Source organism: Macaca nemestrina, chromosome 2 (genome assembly GCF_043159975.1).
Source record: "Macaca nemestrina isolate mMacNem1 chromosome 2, mMacNem.hap1, whole genome shotgun sequence".
NCBI lineage: Eukaryota > Metazoa > Chordata > Mammalia > Primates > Cercopithecidae > Macaca > Macaca nemestrina.
The window spans coordinates 98847309-98861985 of NC_092126.1; the positions used below are offsets into that span (position 1 = coordinate 98847309).

A 14677-nucleotide genomic window follows, 5' to 3' on the forward strand; every position below is an offset into this window, starting at 1 on the left:
TCCAAAACACTTTTAATTTTAAACATTTAAATAAATGAGCTATGCACACATCTAAGAAAGATTCACGAAAACAAGATCATTATTTACCCAATTTTCAGTGAATCAGTGAGTGATGTCAGTCATAATGGTGGTGGGTTAAATCAAGGAATAAAGGTTTGCAAAGCTAAAATTGTAAGGAGCATCTCCTATCACCACACGGCTCAAAAACAATCACAAGGGCTGGGCACAGTGGCTCACACCTGTAATCCCAGCACTTTGTGAGGCCAAGGCGGGTGGATCTCCTGAGGTCAGGAAATCAAGACCAACCCGGTCAACATGGTAGAAATCCTATTTCTACTAAATACACAGAAAAATTAGCCAGGCAGGGTGGTGCACATCTGTAATCCCAGCTACTCGGGAGGCTGACGCAGGAGAATCACTTGAACCCAGGAGGTGGAGGTTGCAGTGAGCCGAGATTGCAAGAGCGAGATTCCGTCAAAAAAAAAAAAAAAAAAAAAAATCACAAATGTGGAGGCTCGCTGAGCATTTTTGTGCTTCATTATTTATTGTCATGCATTTGTATGATTACCATCTACTTTTATTTTACAATAATTTATATCCATTCATTCAATCATTTTCCAACCTGCTTATTCCAATACAAAGTCAAGAGCGGCTGCAGCCTGTCCTGGCAGCTCAGGGCACAAGGCCAGAAGCAACCCTGGACAGGACACCATTCCATCTCACAGCACTCACACACACCCCCACACTCACTCAGGCTGGGACAACTTAGACATGCCAATTAACCCGATGTGGGCATCTTTAGAATACGGGAGGAGGTAACTGGAGTACTCAGAGAAAAGCCACACAGACAGGGAGAATGTGCGAATTCTACACAGTGGCCTAGCCAGGAATCAACTTTTTTCTCATCAACATTATAATGAAGCAACATGATATGGAATGACATTATTCAGGACCTGCTGTATATTCCTTCTCAGGATTAACTGATTTGCTCAAGGTCACCTAGTTAAAAGGCGAATAATGTCTTCCCCTCTACCAAGTTGCTTCAACATGCAAGTCCTCTACAGCTAGTCAGAGTCTCATCATCAGAATGGGATGGCAGGAAGGGAACTAGACTAGGAATCCGGACACCTGGTTCTACAGGACTAGCTCTTCTGCTAACCTTATGAACCTAAAGCAGGTCATTTACATTTTTGGTGTCTTGCTTTCTCAACTATAAAATAACTACTTTCACTGAACCAGAGTCAACCAATACATGCTATTTGTGCTATAATTCTCCAATCTAGCACACCTTGATCGATATTGCTAGTTAATCACAGAAATATTTTCTGTTGAACCCAGAAGAGACCTCAAAAAACCTTACACAACAGTGTTCAGGTAATCACCAATAAATCAACATGGGCACTCTGGCCTTAGAGGTTCTTTCTCTAAAGTGCCTCCAGGGCTAACGCACTGTCATGCAGTGATCTCGGTATATGCCACTCTATGCATTCTCTCTTGAATAAGGAAGGCTGAGGGTGATTTGACTGCAGCTGCTAAGGTAGGCAGATATGGAACAAAGCTCTTTTTTTTTTTTTTTTGCAGTTATTTTTAAACTTCTAAAAATACTTTGATATGCTAAAATTAAAACTCATGAGTCAAAATACACTACTGATTAAAAAAAAAAAAAAAACACTTCCAAATCATCTACCATAGGAAATCTAGGAAAGGCATGGCAGCATGTACCAAGCTGAAAATCTTTAGGAATAACTCAAACTTTAAAGGGATCTTTCTTCTGTTTTCAAAGTGTATTATGAGCATTTCCACAGAATTATCTGCACAAAAGTAGAGATATACAACAGATCTACACGTACCCATCACCCAGTTTCAATCACCATCAATATTTTGCCATAAATGCTCACAGTATCTAACTTTAAAGGTCAAGACGACTGGGGGCTATGGTCCAAATTCTTCTGGCAAAATACAGCTTCCTAGGAAACATGCTTGTGTCCACGAGTTAATGCATGTGCACACACACCCATAAAATAACTTCCAGGCAATATTTAAAAATGAACTGGAGCACGATTCTCACTACTGCAAGAGTGGTCCCGATCATCACCTGGGAACTTGTTAGAACTACAGACCCCCAGGCCTCATTCCAAACTTACTGAATCCCAATTTACATTTTAACAAAATCCCCAGGTAATGAGTCTGCACACTGAGGTTTCAGAAGCACTGGTCTACTCTAGACTACCATAACTGTCCTTTGAAAGCTTCTCCTAATTGCCATTCTGAAAAGCTGGGCAAGAAACCAATGTGTGAAATACAGTGTTCATTTTACTTGGGAGAATTATTTGCCATTAACCAATACAATGTAAAAGTATATGATTTAAGACCTAGCAATTCCACTTCTCAATCCCTACCCTAGAAAAATATTTGTATATGAGTATAAATAATAGGATATTACAAAGATGTTTATTGCAGCATGTTTGGAATTAGAAACAGCCTAACAATAGGCAAATGGTAAAACAAACCAGTACAGAATAGTAAACGGAGGCTAAAGTGAATGAGCCAGATCATGGAAAGTTCTAGATATGTTGAGTGAAAAAAGCCAGTTGTGGAATGTTCCACTTAGTATGACAGTTGTTTAAAGCAAAAGAAAAGAAACACAAATGCCTCATTATATATTCTTTCTGGATACGTATACGCATGTGTAAAGGAAGAGAAAAGGTCTGGAAAGACAGATAACGAAAGGAAATAGTGGTTACAACTAAGAAAGGAGGAAGGGGACCAGGATTAGGGGTGGGAGGTTAAAAGAGGATTATGATGTTCTATTTGCTTATTAATTGAAAGGAGAATACATCACTTATCACCTGTGGGACAAATATTCTTCAAGTAGCTATATAGTTCCTTGGCCAAATGAGTTTATGGAGAGAACGTATGGTCAGGATAAGGCTGCAGAAAGATGGACAGAAAATTTAAAGATCTTCATCAAACTGCAGGTATTTGGAAATTAGGTGCATTGGCACAGATCATTTTTTCTCGCTGTTTTCTCCAACACACACATTCAGCTGGTACTGGGTATATTCTGCACTATTTAAAAATGTCTTCAAAAGTGGTATGATGTTTGTTTTTCTGTGTATACACAGAAAAGCAGCTTTTTTCATTTATCTATGAGCTACTTGAAAACATATCATATACGTGATTCCTTCCACTGCTGCACATTCCCACGGATAATATGAATTCTACCTGAATGAATTACTCATCAGGCTATGTATAATCATAATGATACATTTGTAAGATCCTTAAGAAGTGCACAGAGCACATATTGTACCCATGTTATAGCCGAAGACACCAGCTCAGAAAGGTTGCACGGTTTGTCCAAGGACTACCTAGCCAGTAAGTGGCAAAGCCAGACCTCGGCTCACATCTTGTGATTCCAAGTCCGCTATCATTTCAATTACACCACATTCGCTACACTGTCGTATTTAAATATAATACCTATCCACATTTTAAGGCAGTTTTTAGGCAGCTTCAGGTTGGAAATTCTCAGGAAAAACATTAGAATTCAAATAATATGTACACTTTGGGGTTCTCGAATCTAGTTATTCGAGGTTTTTAACTTTTCCAATACCTTCCCTTGAACAACCCAAGGAAATAAGACTAAAAAAAGAAAAAATACTACCACCTTATCCTCAACATAAAGTAGATTAAGGATGAATTCCAGCTATTCTGCGTGTAAAAAAATTTTTTTTAATTTTTATTGTGTTTTAAATTTTTATTCTGTTTTTATTGTGGAAAAAATTCAACAAATAGAAAAGCAGAAAAATACTGTGTATCCATCTCCCAGCTTCATCAATGATAACCCATTAGAAATGTCCTGGTGGTAATGTAAACAGTGTTTGAGGAGCTGGGCGGAAAGGGAGAAGAATCTGGTTGTCTGTCCTGAATAACAGGCTGAAAAATTTCATTTCTAAAGGTAAGTGACACCTGGAAGCTTTTCATGTGAAATATTCTCAATCTGACTTACAGGCTTTGTGAAGTTAAACTCTTTTTAAAGGTTTGGCGTTAACAAGGTGAAAAGGTTACAGTAGATCCTGGATATTAAAATAATACAACTGACTTCCTGAAGGAATCCTTTTAAGCATTAAGACTACAGAGAAGCAACTCTGGACATATATGCATGCCTTTATTTATAGCCGCAAGCACGAAGTCTTATGGGAAAAACTCCTCAATCATTTAAAAATCAAACTATTTTAAGCACCTGACAACTTTCTAAGAATTTTGTTTGTTTGCTTTAACATTGTTCCCAAAAGTTGGGTCATAAGTTTTGTGTGTTTGTGTGTGTGTGTGTGTGTGTGTGTGTGTGTGTGTGTATGCATGAGTGCGTTTGCTTTTGGGAAATGTGCAAAATGGGGTTAGTGGGTTTGAAGCACCAAAGGCTCTTTGAATAGCTCTAACCAGGCTGCATTTGTGGGATAACGTCCTGGGAATTCATAGTATGACTAAGAAGTGAATTAACTACTTGAAATATTTTTTTTTTAGAATTGGGCAGAACATATATATTGTTTAAAAAATATGAATCAAGCACAGCTCACTTCAAATAGAAGGCATATTTCCCATAACCATTTAAAACATATGTACTGGTTCTGAGATCTTGCTAAATTTAAACCATGACTCAGTAGAGTAAGACAACTCCTTCCTTCTTCGTTCAGGAAGAAAAGAGTGAAGAGATTGCCCCAGTAGTGAGTACTGCTAAAAACACCCTCTGTGCCAAGAACTTAATGTGCCAGGAAATTTTTAATGATGTAGAGAATCATTAGCCCCCAACTCCCTTTTCTTGGATGAGAAAACAACAGGTTGAAGATATTTAAAACTCGCTTAAAATCACATGGCTAGGCCGGGCGCGGTGGCTCAAGCCTGTAATCCCAGCACGTTGGGAGGCCGAGACGGGCGGATCACAAGGTCAGGAGATCGAGACCATCCTGGCTAACACGGTGAAACCCCGTCTCTACTAAAAAATACAAAAAACTAGCCGGGCGAGGTGGCGGGCGCCTGTAGTCCCAGCTACTCGGGAGGCTGAGGCAGGAGAACGGGCGTGAACCCGTGAGGCGGAGCTTGCAGTGAGCTGAGATCTGGCCACTGCACTCCAGCCTGGGCGACAGAGCGGGACTCCGTCTCAAAAAAAAAAAAAAAAAAAAAAAAAAAAAAATCACATGGCTAATTTCTAATATTGGTCCATTTGACTCTAAAATCTACCCCTTTTCCTCTCGATCACACTGACATTCAACTAGACTAGAAGCATCATATGTTTGCTTCAAATCGTCTTGACACGGGTTTCACCGACTATCTCTGCTTGGAATTCACCTTTTGAGCATGGTGTTCTCTAATTTACCATGTTCAAGAAACTCACATTCATTTACATAGAAAGTTATATTACCACCCACTAATCTTGTGACCCTTTGAAAAGGGCTTTCCACTACACCATGGCACTTACAAGGTGGTCACCAAAAAATAATTATTCCTAGTAATTTTATTCCATCACCGGGAGCGCAGACTGTAAATTAACGGGCGTACCTATACTGGTCTTATCTGAAAACAGCTGTATGACTGTGTCCACACAGTGACTAGAATATGTCAAAGCAGGAAACTCACAGGGTGCAGGCCTTGCACAGAGAAGAGCCTACATGCAGTTCACCAGGATCTCAGGGTGGGGACTGGGAGGTGGAAGTCACTGGCTTTCTGGTGTGGTCACCAAGTAACACCCACCTGAGATGAGATGTTCTCCCAAAGTCCTGTGGTGGTTATTGTTTTAAACTCCATCTTTAAGAACACATATGAAGAAGTTATGTAGCAGAGATTAACCACTTGTCAGCTGTGGGCCTTGTGTTATCAAGTTACTAACACAACTAGTAGTTCTAATTAATTACATAGTTTTTAGTTCAAGTTTAATTCCACTAAAATGGTGAAACTAGACCATTTATGAAGGTTTATAGATAAAAGGACAGTGATAAGATTAAAGGTTATATATGTGATTCAGAGTTGAGACACACGAGATACTTGCAAACCAAGAGTGCTCCTTCTTGTTCTATAGACAGCAATAAAAGTAAATGTGCCCCTCACCTATATGGATTTCTAAACATCTGGACTCTTACTGGAAATAGATTGAAGCCTCTGCTCTGATTAAGGTCGTGGAAGGCCTAACTCCACAGTGGTCCTCATGAGAGAGAATGGGCTGGGCCCTACGCAGTTACAGAGCGCTCTGCAGAGGTGAAGAAGGACTTAAGGTGGTGGAAAGCCACTGTGATTGCCAAGGTCAGCAAAAGTGGAGCTCTCACCCCTGAGGGCAGGACAAAGGGTTCCCAGGAATTCCAACCCAGCAGGTGATTACAAACTCAGGGACATAAACCAGGGAGAGCTGTTACTTGGTCACCAGCGAAAGGTCACTGCCCCTGTACCTCATTGTCTTTATCACTTTATGTAAAAACAGACCTCTACTTCTGAGACCTGACTGGCCAAAGTGGTTAACACCTATTTGTGTATAACCAGTAGCTCAGCTATGCTTCTCCATCTGCGATGTAAATCTTCCCAGGGATTCAGAGTGATGGGCTGGGGATACAGGATGGGTGTAGTCCATATTTTCCCTGGTTTATTATAAAGGATATCACATTTTTGTGGAATATCAACCCCTTGTGAAGTTTTAAAATATTTTTTGATATTTTTACATTAAAGCAAACATACAGTAGAGTACCTTGCCAGAAACACATTATATATACGAAAAACATACACAATCTTTATTTGTTAATATTTTAAAATAAAAAACAAAATTAAACAACAGCCGGGCGAGGTGGTTCACGTCAGTAATCCCAGCCCTTTCAGAGCTGAGGCAGGTGGATCACCTGAGGTCAGGAATTCGAGACCAGCCTGGCCAACATGGTGAAACTCCATCTCTACTAAAAATACAAAAAATTACCAGGTGTGGTGGTGCATGCCTGTAGTCCCAGATACTTGGGAGGCTGAGGCAGGAGAATCGCTTGAATCTGGGAGACAGAGGTTATAGTGAGCTGAGATCGCACCAGTCCACTTTAGCATGGGCGACAGAGTGAGATTTGGCTCTAAACAAATAGATAAGTAGATAGATAGATAGATAGATAGATAGATAGATAGATAGATAGATAGATACATACATACATACATACATACATACATACATAGACAGACAGACAAGTTTTATGTTTACAGAAGTCACTTTGGTCGAAACCTCCTCCATCCCCTGGGGCATCCTGCTCTGAAGAGAATTTCAGTAGAGATATTTGAGGAACATCGACCTCCTGGATCTCTAGGAAGTTCCCTCAGCACTCAGAATGGAATGGCTCATCCCACCTGCCAAAGGCCACCTCCAGCACAGCAGGAGGCACCAATCCTTGACACTGCTCTTTAGGGACCCTCCACACACTATCCTCTGAGCAGCTACAGGGCTGGGTACTACTGCATCAGCACTGCTCATGCTGTGAACACTTTCCCCATGCAATGAATGCTGTTCCAGCAATCCCCTGCTATTCATCATCATCAAACCCCCCAACAGCAGGGAAAAGGCCAACTGGTAGTAGAAACCAAGTCAAGCTGTATGTATAGAAATGGGTCTGTGAGAGAGGGCAAGCTGGGCCAAAGAAAAATTGTAAGGAGAAAAAACTCAAGGGTACAACAGGCATTCACAGAAATATCACCAGTACAGCCAGTCCCAGAAGCACATTCACTAATCACCTACTATGTGCGAGGCAATGGGGATACAGAGATGCCTAAGACACAGTCTTTGCCTGTGAGGCAAGTCAAGATGACCTAAATTCCTGACATTTCAGTGGTCTGCTATCAAAATTTATATATTCTAAATCAGACTTAATTTTTCAGGGAATATAATGATATACCTGTGTTTTCTTTTCAATCAAGAGTTGACGTGGGCCGGGCACAGTGGCTCATGCCTGTAATCCCAGTATTTCGGGAGGCTGAGGCGGGCGGATCATTTGAGGTCAAGAGTTCGAGACCAGCCTGTCAAACATGGTGAAACACAGTCTCTAATAAAAATACAAAAATTAGCTGGGCGTTATGATGCATACCTATCATCCTAGCTACTCAGGAAGTTGAGACAGGAGAATCACTTGAACCCGGGAAATGACATGATTGCGAAGAGCTTAAATGGAGCTTTCAGGTTAGAGATCTTTATGCCCCAGCATTTAGACACTCATTTTACTGGGTCAATAACGAGGTTTTGCCCCTGCCCAGGACGGGTAAATTGACTTTACTCACATGCCTCCAGTCAGGAAACTAAAATACCTCTTGGTCTAGGTAGACACTTTCACTGGATAAGTAGAGGCTTTTCCCACAGGGTCTCAGAAGGCCACCACTGTCATTTCTTCCCTTCTGTCAGACATAATTCCTCGGTTTGGACTTCTCACGTCTATACAGTCTGATAACAGATAGGCCTCTACTAGTGAAATCACCCAAGCAGTTTCTCAGGCTCTTGGTATTCAGTGAAACCTTCATACCCCTTACTGTCCTCAATCTTCAGGAAAGGTAGAATGGACTAATGGCCTTTTAAAAACACACCTCACCAAGCTCAGCCTCCAACTTAAAAAGGAGGACTCTGTCAAGGACAGAGCCCAAAAACTCACCAACCAAGCAAGTAATTGTGCTGAACCCCCTTGAGCACTCTCTTATTGGATGTCCTGGGTCCTCCCAATTCTTAGTCATTTAACACCTGTTTTTCTCCTTAATTCGGACCTTGTCTTCCATTTAGTTTCTCAATTCATACAAAACCTCACCCAGGCCATCACCAATCATTCTACACACATGCTCCTTTTAACTACCTCACAATATCGCCCCTTACCACAAAATCTTCCTTCAGCTTAATCTCTCCCACTCTAGGTTCCCACACCGCCCCAATCCCGCTCGAAGCAGCCCTGAGAAACATCGCCAATTATCTCTCCATGCCACCCACCAAAAATTTTCGCTGCCCCAACACTTCAATACTATTTTATGTTATTTTTCTTATTAATATAAGAAGGCAGTAATGTCAGGCCTCTGAGCCCAAGCTAAGCCATGGTATCCCCTGTGACCTGCACGTATATGTCCAGATGGCCTGAAGCAAGTGAAGAATCACAAAAGAAGTGAAAATGGTCAGTTCCTGCCTTAACTGATGTCATTCCACCACTGTGATTTGTTCCTGCCCCACCTTAACGGAGCAATTAACCTCGTGAAATTCCTTCTCCTGGCTCAGAAGCTCCTCCACTGAGCACCTTGTGACCCCGCCCCTGCCTGTAAAACCCCCTTTGACTGTAATTTTCCACTACCCACCCAAATCCTATAAAATGGCCCCACCCCATCTCTCTTTGCTGACTGTTTTCGGACTCAGCCCGCCTGCACCCAGGTGAAATAAACAGCCTTGTTGCTCACACAAAGCCTGTTTGGTGGTCTCTTCACATAGACGTGCGTGACATTTAGTGCCAAAACCCAGGACAGGAGGATTCCTACGGGAGACCAGTCCCCTGTCCTCGCCCTCACTCTGTGAGGAGATCCACCTACGACCTTGGGTCCTCAGACCAACCGGTTAGCCCTAGAAATATCTCATGAATTTCTTTTTTTTTTTTTTTTCCGAGACAAGAGTCTCGCTCTGCCACCCAGGCTGGAGTACAGTGGCACGGTCTCGGCTCACTGTAAGCTCTGCCTCCCGGGTTCACGCCATTCTCCTGCCTCAACCTCCCGAGTAGCTGGGACTACAAGCGCCCACCACTACGCCCAGCTAATTTTTTTGTATTTTTAGTAGAGACAGGGTTTCACTGTGTTAGCCAGGATGGTCTCGATCTCCTGACCTCGTGATCTGCCTGCCTGGACCTCCCAAAGTGCTGGGATTACAGGCGTGAGCCACCGCGCCCAGCCAATCTCATGAATTTCAAATCGGATAAGCAGTCTTTTCACTCTCTTCTCCAGCCTCTCTCGCTACCCTCCAATCTCCCTCTCTCGCTACCCTTCAATCTCCATGTCTTTCCAATTCTAGTTCTTTTTCCTCTCTAGTAGAGACAAAGGAGACACATTTTATCTATGGACCCAAAACTCCGGCGCCGGTCACAGACTCGGGAAGACAGTCTTCCCTTGGTGTTTAATCACTGTGGTGACGCCTGCCTGATTATTCACCCACATTTCATTGGTGGCTGATCACCACAGGGATGCCTGCCTTGGTCATCTACTCACATTCCCTTAGTGGCAAGTCAATTGCAGGGATGCCTGCTTTGGCTGCTCACCATCCACTTCTCAGTGTCTCTACCTTTCTCTTTAAACATACTTCTTTCACTATGGGCAAGCTTCCGCCTTCCATTCCCCCATCTTCTCCCTCACCCTGTGTTCTTAAAAACTTAAAACCTCTTCAACTCTCGCCTGACCTAAAACCTAAGTGTCTTATTTTCTTCTCCAACACCACTTGGCCCCAATACAAACTCTATAATGGTTCTAAATAGCCAGAAAACGGCACTTTTGATTTCCCCATTTTACATAACCTGGATGATTTTTGTCAGAAAATGGATAAATAGTTTGAGGTGCCTGACATCCAGGCATTTTTCTTTTACATATCGGTCCCTCCCTAGTCGCTGTTCCCAATGCAACTTGTCCCAAATCCTCCTCCTTTCCCTCCCACCTGTCCCTTCAGTCCCAACCCCAAGCGTCGCTGAGTCTTTTGAATCTTCCTTTTCTACAGACCCATCTGACCTCTCCTCCCCAGGCTGCTCCTCCTCAGGTCCCAATTCTTCCTCAGCCTCCGCTCCCCTACCCTATAATCCTTTTATCACCTCCCCTCCTCACACCCGGTCCCCCTTACAGTTTCGTTCCACAACTAGACCTCTCCCACCGGCCCAACAATTTCCTCTTAAAAAGGTGGCTGGAGCTAAAGGCATAGTCAAGGTTAATGCTCCTTTTTTTTAATCTGATCTCTCCCAAATCAGTTAGCATTTAGGCTCTTTTTCATCAAATATAAAAACCCAGCCCAGTTCATGGCCCATTTGGCAACAACCCTTACACACTTTACCGCCCTAGACCCATAGGGGCCAGAAGGCTGCCTTATTCTCAATATACATTTTATTACCTAACCCACTCCCAACATTAAAAAAAGCTCCAGAAATTAGATTCTGGCCCTCAAACCCCACAACAGGACTTAATCAATCTCGCCTTCAAGGTGTACAATAATAGAATACAGGCAGCCAAGTAGCAATGTATTTCTGAGTTGCAATTCCTTGCCTCCACTGTGAGACAAACCCCAGCCACATCTCCAGCACACAAGAACTCCAAACACCAGGACCGCCTGCCCCAGGATCTTGCTTCAAGTGCTGGAAATCTGGCCACCAGGCCAAGGAATGCCTGCAGCCTGGTATTCCTCCTAAGCCATGTCCCATCTGTGCGGGACCCCACTGGAAATCAGACTGCCCAACTCGCCTGGCAGCCACTCCCAGAGCCCCTGGAACTCTGGCCCAAGGCTCTCTGACTAACTCCTTCCCAGATCTGCTCGGCTTAGCGGCTGAAGACTGATGCAGCCCGATCGCCTCGGAAGCCCCCAGACCATCACAGACACCGAGCTTTGGGTCACTCTCACAGTGGAGGGTAAGTCCGTTCCCTTCTTAATCAATATGGAGGCTACCCACTCCACATTACCTTCTTTTCAAGGGTCCGTTTCCCTTGCTTCCATAACTGTTGTGGGTATTGACGGCCAGGCTTCTAAACCTCTTAAAACCCCAACTCTGGTGCGAACTTGGACAACATTCTTTTATGCACTCCTTTTTAGGTATCCCCACCTGCCCAGCTCCCTTATTAGGTCGAGACATTTTAACTAAATTATCTGCTGCCCTGACTATTTCTAGGCTACAGCCACACCTCATTACCGCCCTTTTCCCCAGTTCAAAGCCTCCTTCACATCCTCCCCTTGTATCTCCCCACCTTAATCCACAAGTATAGGACACCTCTACTCCTCCCTTGGAGACCAATCATGCATCCTTTATCATCCCATTAAAACCGAATCACCCTTACCCCACCACACTTTAAAAAGGATTAAAGCCTGATATCATTCGCCTGTTACAGCATGGCCTTTTAAGGTCTATAAACTCTCCTTACAATTCCCCCATTTTACCTGTTCAAAAACTGGACAAGACTTACAGGTCAGTTCAGGATTTGCACCTTATCAACCAAATTGTCTTGCCTATCCACTCCATGGTGCCAAAGCCATAGACTCTCCTATCCTCAATACCTCCCTCCACAACCCCTCCATAACCCATTATTCTGTTCTGGATCTCAAACATGCTTTCTTTACTATTCCTTTGCACTCTTCATCACAGCCTCTCTTTGCTTTCACTTGGACTGACCCTGACACCCATTAGGCTCAGCAAATTACCTGGGCTGTGCTGCTGCAAGGCTTCACAGACAGCTCCCATTACTTCGGTCAAGCCCAAATTTCTTCCTCATCCATTACCTATCTCAGCATAATCCTTCATGAAGACACACGTGCTCTCCCTGCTGATTGTGTCCAGCTAATCTCCCAAACCCCAACCCCTTCTACAAAACAACAACTCCTTTCCTTCCTAGGCATGGTTAGGTACTTCTGCCTTTGGATACCTAGTTTTACCATCCTGACTAAACCATTATATAAGTTCACAAAAGCAAACCTAGCTGACTCCATGGATCCTAAATCCTTTCGCCAGTCCTCTTTCCATTCCTTTAAAACAGCCCTACAAGCTGCTCCCACACTAGCTCTCCCTAACTCATCCCAACCCTTTTCGTTACAAACAGCCAAAGTACAGGGCTGTGCAGTCAAAATTCCTACACGAGAGCCAGGACCGTGCCCTGTAGCCTTTCTGTCCAAACAACTTGACCTTACTGTTTTAGGCTAGCCCCCACATTATTCCCGATACCACACCTGACCCCCATGACTGTATCTCTCTGATCTACCTGACATTCACTCCATTTCCCCATATTTTCTTCTTTCCTGTTCCTCACCCTGATCACACTTGGTTTACTGACGGCAGTTCCACCAGGCCTAATCGCCACTGACCAGCAAAGGCAAGCTATGCCACAGTATCTTCCACATCTATCATTGACACTATCGCTCTACCCCCCCTACCCCGCCCCCGCCCCGCACTACCTCTCAGCAAGCTGAACTCATTGCCTTAACTCAGGCCCTCACTCTTGCAAAGGGACTATGTGTCAGTATTTATACTGACTGTGCCTTCCATATCCTACACGACCATGCTGTTATACGGGCTGAAAGAGGTTTCCTCACTACTCAAGGGTCCTCAGTCATTAATGCCTCTTTAATAAAAACTCTTCTCAAAGCTGCTTTACTTCCAAAGGAAGCTGGAGTGATTCACTGCAAAGGTCATCAAAAGGCATCAGATCCCATCGCTCAGGGCAACGCTTATGATGATAAGGTAGCTAAAGAAGCAGCTTAGGCCGGGCACGGTGGCTCGCGCCTGTAATCCCAGCACTTTGGGAGGCTGAGGCAGGCGGATCACAAGGTCAGGAGATCGAGACCACGGTGAAACCCCGTCTGTACTAAAAATACAAAAAATTAGCCAGGCGCGGTGGCAGGCGCCTGTAGTCCCAGCTACTCGGGAGGCTGAGGCAGGAGAATGGCGTGAACCCGGGAGGCGGAGCTTGCAGTGAGCCAAGACCGCGCCACTGCACTCCAGCCAGGGGGACAGAGCGAGACTCTGTCTCAAAAAAAAAAAAGCAGCAGCTTAGTGTTCCAACTTCTGTCCCTCACAGTCAGTTTTTCTCCTTCTTGTATGGTCACTCCCACCTACTCTCCTACTGAAACTTCCACCTATCAATCTCTTCCTACACAAGGCAAATGGTTCTTGGACCAACAAAAATATCTCCTTCCAGCCTCACAGGCCCATTCTATTCTGTCATTTCATAACCTCTTCCATGTAGGTTACAAGCCACTAGCCCGCCTCTTAGAACCTCTCATTTCCTTTCCATCGTGGAAATCTATCCTCAAGGAAATCACTTCTCAGTGTTCCATATGCTATTCTACTACTCCTCAGGCATTGTTCAGGCCCCTTCCCTTCCCTACACATCAAGTTTGGTGGTTTGCCCCTGCCCAGGACTGGCAAATTGACTTTACTCACTTTAGTCAGGAAACTAAAAAACCTCTTGGTCTGGGTAGACACTTTCACTGGATGGGTAGAGGCCTTTCCCACAGGGTCTGAAGAAGGCCACCACTGTCATTTCTTCCCTTCTGTCAGACATAATTCCTCGGTTTGGACTTCTCACGTCTATACAGTCTGATAACAGATAGGCCTTTCCTAGTCAAATCACCCAAGCAGTTTCTCAGGCTCTTGGTATTCAGTGAAACCTTCATACCCCTTACTGTCCTCAATCTTCAGGAAAGGTAGAATGGACTAATGGCCTTTTAAAAACACACCTCACCAAGCTCAGCCTCCAACTTAAAAAGGAGGACTCTGTCAAGGACAGAGCCCAAAAACTCACCAACCAAGCAAGTAATTGTGCTGAACCCCCTTGAGCACTCTCTTATTGGATGTCCTGGGTCCTCCCAATTCTTAGTCATTTAACACCTGTTTTTCTCCTTAATTCAGACCTTGTCTTCCATTTAGTTTCTCAATTCATACAAAACCTCACCCAGGCCATCACCAATCATTCTACACACATG

General features: G+C 43.8%; 1 protein-coding gene across 5 annotated transcripts in view; it reads right to left on the bottom strand.

Moving 5' to 3' along the window:
* The window catches only part of LOC105480151 (insulin like growth factor 2 mRNA binding protein 2), a 193018-nt gene that overhangs the window by 136761 nt on the left and 41580 nt on the right, over positions 1 to 14677 (bottom strand). The gene's annotated exons all lie outside the window — the stretch shown is intronic.